We start from the raw sequence: 18,009 nt of genomic DNA on the forward strand, positions 1-18,009 counted from the left end.
TAGCCGGTCGTAAGTTCATTTTGTATTACTTAGGTATCACGTGACGGGAGTACTCCCATCATGACTTTTTTAGCTGTTGCGGGGCGCAACCTACCGTCCGATTTAATTTTTCTAATTTATGCTGTGTAATAATTAACGCGCTTTGAGTGCTTAGGCTCTATGTGAGGCATCACACAGGCAAACACTACCAGGTCGCACACAGAAACAGGGGGGTCAAATTTCACTCCACTCACCACCCGAAAAGTGTCATTTTCAGTCAAAGGTTACACGGCTTCTCGGCAACTTACGTGAAATATGTTGGTACCGTTGGAAAGCTTGTTCTTCGGGCAAGCTAAGACAACAACTCGTTTTGTTATGTGATGATCAGCTGTGGCGTTATAAAGCGAGAAGGACGACCATATCTTGTCATTCCTGTTTTTCAGTCAAGCATGATGCGAACACGAAAAGAGATAGCGCTGTCAATCTTGTTTTCAAAGTGACGTTGCACAGTATATAAAGGATAGTCAAGAACTTTTTTCGCGTAAAGCGTCATTAATTGATTATTGCCTATCATTTTTTTTTAAAAGAACGCTACTTTTACACTTGCCATAAAAGGCTATTCTGTACTTATTCTCGGCTGAAAATATGATCAGCGGGCAGGTAATTATCAGCAGGAGTGATGTCCAAAGTTTTATCGCAAATGAAAGAATAATAAATAAACTAGCGTGGTTCAAAATCGCACACCCAAAATACACAGAAATGCAGAAAATACGGTGACTAGCGCCACCTGCCGTACGCGTTTGAAACCAGCGGCAGCTTCGCGTTGCAAGAGGTTGCCGAGAGATGGCACGGGTTCCTATGTGCTGATCACGTGATCACATAGCGGTTCCATAGCCTGCTATATTTGAGAATGCCTGTTCAACGGCGCCGAGATCAAAGAGCACCGCCCGTCCAATCCGTTTCCGGCGCCCACCGCAAGGGGCGCTGCCTCCCTAGGATACTGCGCTGCGATTGCCGTGCTTTTCTATGAGCGATGTTGCATCGCGAAACTAATTTTATGTGGCATATTTTCGACATTTTAATCCTGCAACGCGAACTAGGGCTTACGATAATTAGTTGAGAAGTTGATAATAGAAAAAAAAAGCGCTAGGTTATTTTCGAGGGTGTTTAGTGATGAAAGGCGCAAACGTCGGAGCCGCAAAAAATATGCATTTTCCAGCAGTAAGATGTTCACGTCGAATTGTAGCTGACGTTATGAAGCAGGGTGATTATGTGAACATGTTGTATTGTGACTAGGGAGTGAAAAGGGCTGATGATGACGTATTTTAGTATGGATGCCCCGATTTATTTAGTATGGATGCGAGCTTCACGAATGCATCATCATAGTGCAGCGGTGTAGATTATATACGCACAGAATGTGCGACGCGAAAATGACAGTAAAAATACAAGCAAACAAAATACAGAATTATTTATTCGGTTATATATATATATATATATATATATATATAGGGTGAGGTAAAAGGATTATCAAACGGCCACGAAGTTTTACAGAAGTTCAAAAAAAGACGCGGAAACAGATTTTAGGGAAGTTAAAAACACTAGTTTATTACATGGGGAGACGTTAAAAAGAAAAATGGGCAAGGGGTCGACGTTTCGACAGTGCCACTGTCGAAACGTCGACCCCTTGCCCATTTTTCTTTTTAACGTCTCCCCATGTAATAAACTAGTGTTTTTAACTTCCCTAAAATCTGTTTCCGCGTCTTTTTTTGAACTTCTATATATATATATATATATATATTCGGGTTATACTCCGCCCCGCTTGTTATCGCATTTCTTCATAGTTTTAGTGCCTTCTGTGAAAGCGGCTTGGAGGCGAAAAATTTTGCCATGTCATTCTTGTCAGTTCCTCCTAGAGCAAAATTTGTGAACAGTGTGCGGAAAAACTTAGTAAGCAACGCTTCCAGAAGCTGCCTGTCAAGAAACAGTTCCCGCTCATTTAATATTTCAGTAGCACGCTCCACAGCTAGCTGCTTTAAGGGGATGTTTCAGGTTCCTCCTCTTTGCTAGCATCACTTGAATGTAGATTTTCAAGCAATGTATTTGTTTTCCAATGTATTACCTTCCTCGTAATGCTTTCTATGCCGGAAGCATTTTAAATAAGAATGAATAAATAATCTCATGTTGGTGGAAAGCAAAAAGTACAAGAATGAAATAAAGCCGTTTGCAATGCTGCCAATGCATGCTCACGTATGTGTGCTTTATGTGTGCCTCGTGGCCAGGAACGCGTAGCCGAGAAAGGTTGGCCACAAACAGGTGCGCTATCGTTCGATCGTATCGCACATCCTCTGGAGCATTTTCATGTTGAAGCCGTTTCCATGAAGTTAAGTCTTGTGAAAAGAAGTAGTTGCTTTAGGAGATTTAAAATGATTTAGCCAAATGGTCCCGGGGGATGAGCAACCGCGGTATATTTTGATCACCCGCTTCTCCTGTTTTTTTTTTTTTTTTTATGTCCGGCGCACAATAACTGCACCTTGACGTAGTGGAAGATGCTGGTGCAAGAGGGCACGACAGCAAGCAGCCTGCTTCTTTGAAACGATCAGCTTTATTATATTTCTTGAAAGAAAGAAATCAAGAAATCAAAGCGCGGAGTTAACACCATTTCGTAATTCCTGGAGTAGTTCGTTACAATAATGTGTACACATGTACGCATGCAACAGCAGGTGTCAAACCTGTAGGCCACGTATTTGCGCATACAGTTCAAAGCAAGACGCAAATGCAATTTTACATAATGTGATGAAAAATACACATATGACACCAAGAGCGCCGGCAGCGTTGGGTTCTCCACTTTTCAATTAGCTTTTTGCGCACCTCAGAATCAATATCCCGAGCAGTCGAATTTCTTACAAAATACCTTATTTAATATTAATAGATTTTCCAATCATCCACCCCAGTAGTGGCAGTCGTCAACGCATATTACTACTAATTGCACGAGCGCTCCATAGCATTTGCATTGAGGAGAACCCTAGGATGCGAGCGCCCCAAGCGGCGCGGTGCAGAGGAGGATAGGGGAGGAGGTTGAACCGGCGCTTCGAGGCGAATGAGCAGGCATTCTCAAATATAGGAGGCTATGGCGGTTCTCTGACCTCCCTGACTTACGAAACGTTGGCCCCGTGCGTGATTCCGTATACGCAGGTTCCTGCCGCGTGTATTTTTGTTGATCGTACGGTTATATTGTGTCCGTTTGGCTGAATTTCGTGCTGAGGAGTTGCAATATTCTCCGTTGGGTGTGTAGACAGCACCCAGAAAAGAAGGAAAATGTCGTGTCCAAGTACGAACCCAAGGAAACGATGTTATTCCCGTCGAAAGTCCAGTAAAGCGCATTGCCGACTGCTCCGGAAGAAACGACGGTAAGCATATTCGTTCCTTTCCGTTTTAAAAAGACCACTTCAGAATGGAGGTCATGCGAAGGGTATTGATAGTTAGGCCGCAAATTTTCATATAAATGAACTTTTCTGTTATTCTTTTTTGCTTGGCGTCTTTCGCGGTGATTGACCTTACACCACGAGTAACGCGAACAGCAAGCCATTTCATACGGGTGTGTTAGTAGACGTTGTATATGATGACATTTTCTGTTAGCATGAGGGTCATGTTAGGGTGTCTCGTTTTGCATTGGCAACTTACGAACGATCAGACACTTATACACCGTGTACATGCGTCTGGAGACAATTTCCTAAAATAAACCAGAATTTAAGAAAGCAGCAACTTTGGAAATAAAGCAGGAAAGTAATGCAACAATGCTGTCGTCGCTAGTTGAGAATCTTGGCCGAATATATTTGGCTAGTAGCATTTCCCGTTACTCGTGGTGTAACCCAGCTGGCTGTTCGCGTTACTTTTGCTGTAACGCTACCCACGGCGCGTTTGGGTTGATTATAGCGATTTTAAATGCTTGTGCTGTACGTTAATGCATATTTGCACTGAAAAGGCATGTTTCGCGCAAAATTGCACGAGTAGTGCATGTTTTGGTGACCAGCGCTCTATTGATAATGGTATGGTTTTCAGACTCAAGGCTCATGCGACAATTGGTGACAACCAAGCTGACACTCTGCAGCTGTCTGATGGTGCCTTGGAGGAATCACCGTTCACACGTGACCTATCCGTGGCCAGTGATTGCACGGAAGTAGAGGGATCGGAGCACCGCCCTTTAGAGACACCGCCAGGTACTCTGTACAGCATTGCCAATGACATAGCCCAGGATCCTCAGACATCACATCCTGAATCTGCATTTTGTTCTGCGGGTGAGGAAGATCTGCCGGACCTTCCCGTGGAAGTGAACGCTCCTGTACAACATGAAGAGGACAGAATTCTGGGTCGGAGGCTAATTTTCCCAGTACACTTCATCAAGAGTTTCCGTGAGATGGCGGAGCACGTTTGTCCAGAGATATTTCGAGATCAGTTCACATTTCGGAAGGAAAGGAAGGTTGGGCTGTGGTCTGAGTTTACGTACAAGTGCAGTGGGTGTGGCCAAGTGAAGAAGATCACTACTGACCCTGTCCCGGAACCCACATCTCTGGTGGCTGAAGAAAAGATGATGGGAGTCAACGATGCTGCTGTCTGGGCCTTCATGACCATTGGATCTGGATTCTCCAACTTTGAGGAATCGTTTTCAGTGCTAGGTGTGCCCACAATGAGCAAGGGAGCATTCCTGAGAAGAGAGGAAGCACTGGGAGAGGTACGTAACAAATTGTTGATTTTCTGTTGTCCTTGCTCGAGTGAGACAGATGCATACTTGTTCAGTGTTGGCCCCACATGGTTTCGGGTTCTTTTTTGTGATGAACAAGGCCATCATGCACACGACACAATGACTACTAGTCATCAATGTAGGCAGGAATAGTTTGTTGAATGTGTGGTTTTGTTTGGATTTCCCAGTAATTTTAGCAGCCTAATTGTAATTGGCACTGCACAAAGAGTAATTTGAGAAGGGTGAGCTGTGCTACCAGAGCATCGTTTGCCACATTGGGTTGCTTATTCTTCCTCGTTTTGTTTTCCCTGTTCAGCACTGGGACGTAATTCTCATGAAGTCCATCATCCTTGCTGGGAAGGAGGAAAAGGAGCTTGCACTAGAAGCTGGGGATGTTTGTGAAGATGGGACAACGGCGCACACTAAGGTCATCGTTGACGGTGGTTGGTCACACAGAAGCCACGGCCACCGATACTCAGCTTCTTCGGGTCTTGCTGTGATCATTGGAGCAAGAACTAAGAAGATCCTGCACTTAGGTGTGCGCAACAAGTTCTGCAGCTATTGCGAATACCACAAGCCAAAAGATGCTGGTGTCCCGTCACACAAGTGCTACCAGAACTGGGACAAGGCCTCGACTGCGATGGAAGCTGACATTATTGTTCACGGCTTCCAGGTGAGTGAGCAAGTTCATGGGCTCCAGTACAGAACACTAGTCGGGGATGGAGATTCTTCAGTTTACCATCAAGTGATGACGCAAGTACCGTATGGATACCTGGTACAGAAGAACGAGTGTGCAAACCATGTTGTGAGAAACTACACACGCAGGCTATACAAGCTCCGTGGAGAAAACTCAGAAAACCAGAAGCTTCTTACTGCTCCACGTTTTAAACGTATTTCAAATGGTGCTCGAAAGGCAGTATCTCACTACGCACAAGAGCTTGCGAAGTTCCATGGCACAAACAGTGAGAAGGAAGCATTTCAACTGCAGCTCACCAGACAACTTCAGGCAGACCTCATCAATGGCCCAAAGCACGTGTACGGCTTCCATGGAAAGTGCAAAGACTACTTCTGTGATGGAACGAAAGGAACCGATGTCTTCAGTACTCAGTACACTGCCATATGTCTTCCAGACGAAACTCCCCTCTGCCGCAAACATAATTGCTGACAAGGCAGGCCGCCTCATTACCAATGACACAAGCAACCTCGCTGAAAATGTGATGTCGTTGGTGGCAAAATTCTCGGGCGATAAGCAAGTAAACAGGAGCCAGAGGGGCTCTTACCAACACAGATGCTATGGTGCAGCACTCAACTACCAGTATGGGCCATCATGGCAAGGCATTGCAGTCAGAGGGATTACAGACAAGAGCCCTTCTGCATCCGTGAAGAAATTCATCGCAATGAGAGAACAAGCAAAGAGAACAGCAACTGCCAGGAAACAGCGACTGGAGGCAGAGTTTGGCGGCGGTCCAAAACCAAAGAAGAGGAACATAAGTGAGGCTATGTCTAATGCACACTACGGGGAGCATTGCAAGCAGCCAGATATGTCGCCAATTCAGTATGAGGAGAAGTCATCAGCACTGCTGTCAGCTCTCCAGGTGGGGTCGCAGGAGAGGGATGAAATTGAAGCCCGCACCAGAGGACAGGCAGCAAACTTGGCATGGATGATAGAGCGCAAGAACCGACTGTCGTCTTCAAACTTCGGTAAAGTTTGTAAAAGGAGGAGCACCGCGCTTAGCAGCAGCCTTGTGAAGCAGCTTGTGTACCCAAGGCCATTCTCTACAAGTGCTACAGAGTATGGAAAGCAGAATGAGGATGTTGCCATCAGATTGTATGAAGCACAGCGAAATTGCAGCGTGCAGAAATGTGGATTGTTCGTTGATCTGGACTACGGGTTCCTGGCCGCATCCCCAGATGGCATAGTTCAAGATACTGGGATTGTGGAAGTGAAATGCCCTGCATCAAAGAAGGACCTTGCTCCCGAAGCAGCAGCAAAAGCACTGAACCCCCGAAAGTTCCAGGAACAATTGGCATTGCATCAAGGGCATGACTACTATTACCAGATACAAGGCCAGTTGCACATCACAAAGCGTGAGTTCTGCGACTTTATTGTTTACACACAACAAAGCATTCACGTTGAACGAATAATGAGGGATGACGACTTCTGGGCAAAGAAGATGGAACCTTTCCTTCTTCCATTTTACATGGATTGTATGCTGCCAGAAATTGTGGACCCCCGGGAGACAAGGAGCATGGCATTGAGGGAGCCCAAGCGCATCATGGCTGCCATCCAGAATCGTAAGGAGAACCTCGACAGAAAGCTGCAGAAGAAGTCCACAAGGAAGCCAGGCCCTCCCCTAACTGTGATAAATTGAACCTCCCACTCTGATGCATCTGCACAAAGTGTAGCTGTGCAGCTTCTTCCTGCGACTTAGTCCAAATGTAAGACGCCAACAGTTGCCTCGTAGGCAGACACAGCTGTTGAGGCCTTCTTCCCCTGCGCCTTCGTCAGTCCAAATGCAGGATGCCAACAGTTGCCTCGTAGGCAGACACAGCTGTTGAGGCCTTCTTCCCCTGCGACTTCGTCAGTCCAAATGCAGGATGCCAACAGTTGCCTCGTAGGCAGACACAGCTGTTGAGGCCTTCTTCCCCTGCGACTTCGTAAGTCAAAATGCAGGACACCAACAGTTGCCTCGTAGGCAAACACGGCTGTTGAGTTCACCTGGCGACCTACACATGTCTAGCTGAGGGTCAGTGTAGCGTTTTTGCCCCCTTTGTATCGTCTTAGGCATCAGTAGATACAAAAACCTGGTGTCATTGCCGAGGCTCTGGGGGCAAGACTGAGAAGCACCTGTACTACAACTTTCTACTGACAATTTTTCTTTTCTTTCTTGTTTTCTTTTTGTCTGTAGAGCTGTCGTGGCTGAGCTCACTTCATGACATTTTATTTCTGCCCATGGGAGAACTGACAGGTTTTTGTGATTTTTATCTTTTTCAGATCACCACTGTGGTGCCAACTTTTCCTTGCAACTTTCCACACGGATAGCCATTGGATGTGATGCGGTTCAACTCGGCTTGGATGTTATCTTGGACAATATATGCTCTTACCAAACTCTGATGTCTGTTTTCTATTCTTTCTATTTTCTGTTTTGTTTTGCAACAGCTGCTCCAATACGAAGCCGAGCGAATGGCAGTGCGATGAGCTCCGCAGCGGATGCTCACAGCAAAACAGGAAAATGAATCGCTATAGCGTGTTTATAAATAACTGCATGAATGAGCTATCAAATGAGCTACAGGTGCTACCTCAGCTGTAGGAGATGTTTGTAACTCAAGTAGCAAAAATGCAGCTCTAGCGTTTTCTCTTTCCTTTTTTTTTTACTAGTACTAATACACTTCAAGTGGACCACCCCGCATGTGCAGCTCCAACACGATAACCACCCGCACGTTGGATAAAGACCAGGCGGCTTGCAAAGGCAAAACATGTTCATTTGCGTCGCTTCCGCGGGTTCTACGAAATGGTAAATGTAATTCAAGCGCGCGCGCCGATGTTTTGAAACCAGAGACAGGGAAAAGAAAAACATGCCGCGACACTTACGCCGACACGCAGAAAAACGGGCGAAAAAAAAAAAGAGCAACCCCGTGGCTTGTGACGCGGCCACCCACCCGCCCCCAATAGGATCCCTTCGTCGTTCTGCCGCCAGTGCCGTCTCCTCCGCACCGAGTCAGATCTTCAACCGAGAAATTTCCAGCCTTGTTTCAGCCGTTGCCGAGATGCTCTGTGTATCGGCGTTTCCGAACATTTTATCTAAGAAGCAAGCGAGATAATGGTAACGATTCGTAAGAACTCCGTAACTTGAGAGACCTGGGACGAGGAGAGACGCATGGAGCGTTTTTCCTGCTGCAACCGCATGGAGCCCATCCTCGGCGCCGTGGGCAGCGTGGTCGCCACGGGGAAGTGTCGGAGGTTGGAGCATTTTCTGTTGCCACACGACGTTTGCTCATACAGCATCACACATATCAGCTATGTACTGTCTTATCAGGTTTAGTGACACAAAAAGCGTACTGCTTGCAACATATACTTGTTTGCAGTATGGGTTCCGCGGTTTCGCAACATTCTGCGTGCTCTGTGAAGGATTGTTTGAAGTAATTAGTAATAAACAGGCCCAGAAAAGTACTCATTACGTGCAACAATTCTTCAAATGTCACAACGACATGTAGCGAATTATCGGTAGTGACGGTCCTGTCATTCAAACCATGCAAACAGTTTATCAAAATACCCTCAAAAGAACACTCTGCATTTTTTTTTCTCGTTTGTAAGCATAGCCCCACAGACAAAATAACGTCATCAAAGTCAACAGTACACGGCTCTTGACGACAACGTTTGGTTCTTTCCCTGTGGTTGTTGCTCCGATCCCGAGTAAAGAGAAATAACCCCCGTTCCAGACGGACAGGATCATCCTCGTAAAAATGCTTGACATGCCCAAAATTCGTTGGCAATTTTGGCACGCACTCCAGCTCAAAACCGGCCTCCATATTTTCCGCCGAACACGGAGGGCTCGCTCCTTCGTCGCTTCTTGGCTGACCCTAATCCGCTGCCCCTACGTGGTTCGCGCAGGCAAAATATGTAACTGGCCGGTGTTAGCGTTTCGGTTGCGCTCGATTTGTTCCCCTCCTCGGCTGAGCTTGCGCTGACCTTCGGTTCACGCTGCGCTCGGATTCTAGATACGTGAAATACCCAAAACATACAAGCCAGGATAGGAAGCCACCACGGACGAAAGTGCTTGAATTTTTTCAGCGTCGTCTTTTATTGGGCGCATCTCTTGAACCCGTCGGTCGAGCACGCCTGTACGGGTGGGCCGAGCCGCGAGGCTGGTGTTGCCGTCTTGGGGTTTTGGTGGTGGTGGTGGGCTGGTCTGGTGGGCTTCTCTGCCTCCTGCATGAGTTGCCTGAGTTGTCAAGCGCGTTCATGTTGGTGGCGACGCGTCCAAGCCGGTTCAAGAAGTGACCCCCGAAGAGCTGGCCTTGCGACGCACGGAAGTCCGGCTCCATGTGTTCCATACCAGGGACAAAGGTACCCAAAAAGCGGAGCCTTCGTTCTGACGCCAGCTTCGCTACCGCTTGTCCGGTGTGGTCCAGTACTGCACTTACGTGCTCTGCCACCTCCTCAAATGAGAGCTGCCCCTTGGCTGCCGCCAATGCAAATAGGGCTGCTAGAGGGTTGAGTGACGCCATAATTGAGCCCCCCACGTTACGTAGCCCCCGGTCAGCTGCGACGACGTCTGTGGCGTTGCGCTTCCTGGCATAGGTTGCGACGTCAGAGTCCACCTGCAGTGGTGTCGCGAAGGGCCACGGCACACGAGGGAAGGTCCTTTTGTTGTGCTGGCACCTCTCCTCCTGGCCGTGGAGGCCCCAGTGCCGGGCGAAAACGTCCTCTGTCCCGTCAGGAAACCGAGATGCGGCATCGAGGCGGCTTACGTTATCCTGCGTGGCAAAGAAATATAGATTAGTCCGCGCGCACAATGTGAGCATGAATGTCGCGAACAATATAAAATCTGCTTCTGCTAGTGTTCTATGCGAAAATATGCAATCCGAGCAAAAATTTTGAACTACAGGGTGTCCCAAGATAAAGTCGTACCTATTTTGCCGTGGCGGCCAATGGCAAACTGGGTATTTTATCTTGGGACATCCCGTATAATGACCTATTGTTCCGTTCATCACACATCTCAAAACAACCGTACTTCAAACGTAGCCTCCAAGCATCGTGCTTTGTGACATGAACACACACACAGTGTATCAGTGTTGTAACAAAAAGAGCAGCATAAAAACAGGTGAATGTACAGGAAAACAATCTTAGAGAAATAGGCATAATAAGAACGAAAATGGGACATACCATGATTGAATCCTGGACTGGTGCGGCTACAACGTACGGCGACAAGTGCAGCGAAAAAAGGTGTCTGTCAGGTCAGGTGTCGGAAACCGTGATGTCTGACATGCGAAGTCGCTGTTTTCTCGGGTTTTATAATCCTGCATCGCCCTTTCCCACGTTGTCTTTTCTCCTTCGTCTTCTATGGAAAACACACAACTACCCGTCCACAGTTCTATGACCCCAACACGTGCTTTGCTAGGAAAGAGCCCTGCGTTCCAGTCCCAAATCAACAAAGACGGACGTCTTGACAAAGATGTTCTTCTGCTTTGTGCACAAAATAGAGCTTCCCAACTACACAGATGCCCTTGCGCCGTAAGGGTTTCATGGCCAAGTAAAGGGTAAACGAACTTCCAGAAAACCCCGAAGATTTAGTTTTCGAGGACACTGACGAAACAATCGCCAAGCATCCCACCCGGCCTGGCTTGCATGCTTCCCGCTGCTGGTCGCCAATCGTCCTTTTGTAGTACTGCAGGGCTGCACATTGGCACGTGTGGGCACGTTGTCCTCATGTGATTTCTTTATTCATATGTGTTGAAGTCATGAGTTGAGAGCACCGGGCCAACCGCATGGAGCCAGTTTGGCTTAGATCAGCCAGTTACCCACACACTGCAAGCAAACACCACTGAGCATTCACACTGGAATGGTGGAGCAGATGCTCTTGGTCCAAGTTCGGCCTTTGTCACGTTATGCGCAAAATTTCGTCGTGTATTCGATCACCCAGGATTGTAACCAGACTACCTAGAAAATCACTCTCTCGCAAAAGCAACATATTTCGTTGCTGCCATCTTTCCTGCATATTTCGTGTTTCTGTTCGTGCTTCCGGATTACTGTTCGAGCTAAATTTAGATAGCAAAGAAGAGCGTTTACTATTATTATTATTTTTGGTGTGTGTTGTTGTTGTTCTACCCTGACAATTACATCCCCCGCGGGGTGCAGGTTTGATAGGTATTTTCTCAGTCCTATTTTAGGCCCCCTTACTTTTCTCTTTTTTGGGGCGGGAGAGGGGCGGAGCACGTTCAACTGTTGGGCTTCGATCTCTGTGGCTAATGTACCCCGGGCCAATAATTAGCGCTCAGACGATAGCGCGTAAATATACTGTCGCTACTAATAAAATGTGTTAGCTGCACCGCAATAGCCTACTGTTTCGGACATGGTCGTAAGCATTGCCTTGTACCTACCTGCCAGACGCCAATTATCCTATTGGATTCCTGCAGTGTTGCACACTGGCACGTGAGGGCATGTCACCCTCATGTAATCTAGTTATTCATATTCATCTCATGTTCAAGTCGGCCAAGATTCCCAGATGTGCGACGTAATTGAGAGCGGGTGCTTCAGTGTTTAGCGCCCCATACAGACTGTGGTGGCTGTGGCAGAAAATCAGATGTATGCAGCCAGTTGCCTCTGAAGTCTGCCCAGGACGCACAGTTCTGCTGCCGGATCGCCTTGTGCAGACGGTAGTACGCGTTACTCAAAAACGGCACTCTTTACTAAAATAACTGATCGCTGTTGAAATTATTCCGGTACTGTGTGAGAAATTTTCTACCTTTACGAATAACTGGACTCGAAATGTGGTACGTTACCAGATAAAGATGGAACGCGTTACTTTCGTCGTTACCGCCCACGTGATCAGAACAGTGCCCGTCGCGACGTCGTTGTGTACGATATAACCAGGTCACGCCGGAGCAAGGATGATCAAACAGCATCGAGAAATACACTCAAAGCAAATATATTCGCACTGGAATGGCGGGAGAGAGGCTCTTCGCGGAACTTTAGACTGTGCAAAACGTAGTAATCACTTCGTCGTGTAACTGATCACTCAAAATTATATTCATTTTACCTAGAAAAATTACTTGCTCGCAGAAGACTGATTGAAGTCAAATTCACTAAACGAGTAATCGATCTTCACGTGTTACGTACAACTCGGTCGTGACGTTGTCCGCTCCACTGAGATAAACGTTGCAGCTGTCGCGTGTTGAGTGAGGCCAGGAGACAAAAGGCGTCAAGTCGGACCAGACTATTTTATTGACCGTTCTGGCCGGTCGCTCGAGTGGAAGAAGAAGTAACTAGCTCGCATCTCGCGAGCGCGAGGTGGCAGGGCACAAACAGGGTCATGTGGCCAAAGGCGATGGTGGTGCAGCTAGTGCTGCTACATCATCCTCCCTCCCCTGGAGAAAGATGATGGTGAAGCTGCAGGCTGGACAGTGCGGTGCAGATCCCACGATACGTGCTTGCTTGAAACTGGGCGCAGTGGGAAAGATCGAGATGCGGCTGAGGGGGCGGCTCGGTCGTCATGCTGTGCGTCAGGCTCGTTCGAAGAGTCGGAAGATACTTCCAGCTGGGTGAAATGCGCCAGAGATGAGGGGTCTAGGTGAGCGGGCTGCAGCCTATCGATGGAAATGTTGTCCTCGCGGCCATTAAGCTGTACACGGTAGAACTTGGCGTATCGGTGCAGAACTTGAAAGGGGCCGTCGAAATGAGGTTGAAGAGGCTTACGAACGGCATCCCGGCGAATAAAAACATGTGTACAGCTTTCAAGCTCTGGGCTGATGAAGGGATGGCTACGAAGGCTTCGTCGGGTTGGGGAAGGGCAGAGCTGGGACATTGTCAAACGGAGTTGGTGAAGGAATGACGATGGCTCGGCTGCTTCGGGGTGCACAGGATGGAAGAATTCTGACGGCAAACGTAGTGACGTCCCGTAGACGAGTTCTGCGCTGGAGGCGCCGATGTCTTGCTTGAGGGCCGTCCGAATACCGAGCAGCACTGTAGGAAGAGCGGCGAACCACTGGGTACGCTCACGCGCGCAGGAGAGGGAGGCCTTAAGGTGACGGTGAAAACGCTCAACGAGCCCGTTTGCTTGGGGGTGGTATGAGGTGGTTCGTATGCGATGTGTGCCGAGGGTCTCCAAGAGCTGGGTGAACAGCCTGGCTTCAAACTGGCGGCCGCGATCTGTGGTAAGGGTAGCAGGCACACCAAAACGGGCTATCCAGCCGTGCAAAAAGGCTTCGGCAACGGTCTCGGCGGTGGAATCGGCGATGGGAATTGCTTCTGGCCACCTCGTAAATCTGTCAACGCATGTTAACAGGTATGAATGACCATGCGACGGAGGAAGCGGGCCCACCAGATCGATGTGCACGTGCGAAAATCGGGCGTCAGGGAGCGGGAAGGCTGCTAAAGGTGCCTTGTTGTGCCGGTTGACTTTCACACGTTGGCAGACGAGGCAAGCGCGGGTCCATGCCCGAACGTCGGTGTTCATCGATGGCCATAGAAAGCGGGTGGTGAGCAGCTTCTGCGTGGCGCGGATACCAGGGTGGGCTAGGGCATGCACGCTATCAAAGACAAGGCGACGGAAAATCTGCGGAATGAACGGCCTGGGTCTGCCCGTGGAGATGTCGCAAGTTAACTTGAGGAGCGATCCGGGCAGAGGCACCTCTTCGAAAGAAAGAGTGGTGGCAGAATCTCGCAATTTCCGAAGCTCTTCGTCTGACTGCTGCGCCTCGGCGATCTTGGAATAGTCCATCGTCAACTTCGGAAAGGTGACAGCATCGACGTGCATCCTGGACAGAGCATCCGCTACAGGGTTGTCGGTTCCGTTCACGTGGCGAATGTCGACGGTGAACTCACTTATGAAGCCCAGCTGCCGGGCTTCACGGGGAGTGTAACTGTCGGCAGCCTTGGAGAGGAACGCGTAAGTCAAAGGCTTGTGATCTGACAGGATGTAGAACGTTCTTCCTTCGACGAAATACCGGAAGTGGCGGATGGCTAAATAGGCAGCGAGCAGCTCACGGCCAAACGCGCTGTAGCGGGACTGCGCTGGAGAGAGCTTCTGCGAGAAGAAGGACAAAGGTCTCCACTGCTCGTCGATAAACTGCTGTAAGACACCGCCAACAGCATGGTCAGAGGCGTCAACCATGATGTTACTTGGCGCGCCGTTTTTCGGGTAGACGAGGACAGTAGCGTCTGCAAGGGCTTGTCTGGCAGCGAGCAAAGCGGTGTTCGCTTCTTCCGTCCACGAAAACGGCGTTGAAGATGGCGTGCCGCGCAGCATGTCTGTCAGAGGTCGCAAAATGCGCGCACAGCCGGGAATAAATCGTCGATAAAAGTTCGCCATTCCCAAAACCTCTCGCAGCTTACGCAGTGACGTTGGCGTTGGGAAGTTGCGTATGGCAAGAACTTTGTGGTCGAGAGGGCGGATGCCGTCGCTGCTGATTAGGTGCCCGAGGAACTCCAGCGATGGCTTGCCGAACTCGCATTTTGCGGCGTTCACAACAATGCCGAACTCTTGGAGACGCTGGAAAAGCGCGCGAAGGTGGTCTTCGTGCTCCTCGGGGGATCCGCTGGCAACGAGGATGTCATCTATGTAGGCAAACGCAAAGGGAAGGCCGCGCAGCACTTGATCCATAAAACGTTGGAAGGTCTGGGCGGCGTTTCGCAGACCAAAGGGCATCCTGAGATATTCGAACATGCCGAATGGTGTAACGATGGCAGTCTTGGAAACGTCGGAGGGTTCTACTGGAATGTGATGGTAAGCTTTTACCAAATCGACCTTGGAGAACATGGTCATGCCGTGGAGATTGGAGGCGAAATCGTGAACATGCGGGATGGGATAGCGATCTGGCACAGTAACCTTATTAAGGGCTCTGTAGTCGCCGCACGGCCTCCAATCTCCGGTCTTCTTCGGTAGCATGTGCAAGGCTGATGACCAACTGCTGGAAGAAGGCCGTACGATTCCAAGCTGCAGCATGTGTTGGAATTCCTTTTTCGCAATGGCGAGGCGCTCGGGGGCCAGGCGACGAGGACGGGCATGCACGGGAGGACCTGTAGTGACAACGTGGTGAGTCACTGTCCGGTGTCACGGGCCGCTCGGTGTTACATGGCTTCAAGAGGGATGGGAACTCCTGCAGGATGGCGGAGTATGGAGAGTTTCCAGCCTTGAAGCGGGCGATGCGGCTGCACACTGAATGGCGACAGGGAATGCCGTTGACGCGAAACCGGGTTTCTGCATCCCAGAGCAAGCGTTTTTTCATGTTCACCATGAGACCGAAATGGCTCAGAAAGTCTGCTCCCAGAATAGGGTACTGCAAGTCAGCCACAAGGAAAACCCATGCGAAGGAGCGGCGGAGGCCCAAGTCGAGAGTGAGGGAATGCTCTCCGTACGTCGCAATCGGCGTAGAATTAACAGCTTGCAGGGTGCGGGACGTTGGCTTGCGTGGTGAACCAAAAAGAGAGGACGGAAGCACACTGACGTCAGCGCCGGTGTCAACAAGAAACTTTAGTCCGGAATTGTTGTCAAGAACAAAGAAGAGGCGGGAAGGACGAGCGCCAGCGTCACCAGCCGCCATATCTAGTGACTGGCTCGGGAGTTTCCCTGGAAGGTGCATGGTGGTGTACAGTTGCGAGCCTTGGTGCGGAAACGGCGATGATACCAGCAAATTCCAGCTGGAGATGGGGAACATCGATGCGCGAAGCGGGATCGGCGTGAAGACGGAGAAGCAATCTCCGAGTTCTTCTTGGGTCAGCAGGCGCTGGAATCGCTTTTGCTCCGACATAGACGTCCGGCGAATTAATTCAGTCTTGAGCACGTCATATGGTGACTGTGTCGGTGGGGAGGCAACCAAGTCGCGCACCTCGGAAGCATCAGTAGGGGAAAGTGCGGCAACGACGTGGTAGAACTTCGTCAGTTGGTCACTGATGCGACGAAGGGCGAATTGCGCCTCGGCTTGCCCGAACCATACGACGGGATCGGCGGCCCAAAACGTCGGCAGCTTGAGAGCGACGGCGAAAACTTGAGGTGGGGGCAACAGGGGCGCCGCAATAGCGGGCACCGCAACGTTCTGTTGCTGTGGTCCTGGGACTTGCTGGACTGGCGGAAAGTGGCCTGCTGGTCCTGGGAGAGGGCCAGTAGCAGAAGGGGGTCCAGTGGCCATCACGTCCGGGTCACCAGTTGTCGCGTGTTGAGTGAGGCCAGGAGACAAAAGGCGTCAAGTCGGACCAGACTATTTTATTGACCGTTCTGGCCGGTCGCTCGAGTGGAAGAAGAAGTAACTAGCTCGCATCTCGCGAGCGCGAGGTGGCAGGGCACAAACAGGGTCATGTGGCCAAAGGCGATGGTGGTGCAGCTAGTGCTGCTACACAGCTTTCACAGAGGCATAATTCCATCTGAAACATGTCTACCTCATGCTACTTTCGAAAATAAAGATACCGTTCGAGGCAAATTTTGCCAGCGTTCCAATTCGAGAAGCGACATGAGAAGTGCGGCAGACACCGCGTTCAGGGGTGCGTGCAAAATCTCGCCCTTGGAGTATGGAGCCAGGGCACATCATCACGACAGGTAGCTGTGGGTCAGCTTCTTCGCTTCTTTTGTCTTTCAAACACGCTTCTCTGTTGGGTTCAGTTTGCTTTCTCTCCATTTCCTTGTTTGCAGTTGCAAGGTACCATGCTCCCTTCTACCCCTCCCCATCCTTCCAGAGAAAAGAAAGAGAAAGAGCCGTCCCCCTGTCATTCACGATTGCGCCGTTCCTCGCCAAGAACAAGTTCAAATTCAAGAATCGGGTGCTCCAAGAACCAGGATAAAATTCATTTTGTAGACAAGGGGACGGCATGGTGTTGCAGGCATTTTGCTGTGAGGAACCTTCGCCACGCGATGCTGTTTTATTTGAAATCAGTTTATGGAAACCAATTTCTTGAACTGAACTCTGAAGTTTACATGAGGGATCCTCTGTTCGCTCGCAAGAAGGACGATCACTTCAATCACTTCACTGCAAACTAACGCGGCGGAAAAGACTGAACTAAAGTAGCGAAATCAGCGACTTGACTCTGAGAAAGGACACACCTCTTACCATCACATAAAGCAATAACTGCGCCCAGTACCAAATTTAGGTGGCGGACTACTGCTACCCGCTACTCCTCTAAAAAGCAGCACAATTACAAGCGGCGCTACTCATTTCTAAACGATAGTGTGATATATCACTCTTCCTAATTACTAATTATGTATTCGCGTTGTGGCGAACACGTACCCATTTTGACTACATGTTGCTATAATCAGGAGCAATGAGCACGAAAATCGTCGATACCGGCCCTGAAACCAGGATTGAATTGAAAAATGTCACCATATCACCCGATCATGTTGGATTGTGGGGCTAAAGACACGGCTGCGCCTTGTCGAAGTGGAACGCCCTGAGATACGGTATACTTCTTTCCATTTTTCCCACTGAAATAGCAACAAAGTAGCTGTAGCAGCATCGAATCCGCTGCCAAGCTTTGTGGCGGAAATTACTTTTCCGCTAGTGGTTAGAAACGTAGCACATCCGCTCCTCAGCTAATGAAAATCATGTATAGCGATTAGCGACTACAGCAGCAGCGCTCCGCACAG

This window comes from Ornithodoros turicata, chromosome 1 (assembly GCF_037126465.1).
Source record: "Ornithodoros turicata isolate Travis chromosome 1, ASM3712646v1, whole genome shotgun sequence".
NCBI lineage: Eukaryota > Metazoa > Arthropoda > Arachnida > Ixodida > Argasidae > Ornithodoros > Ornithodoros turicata.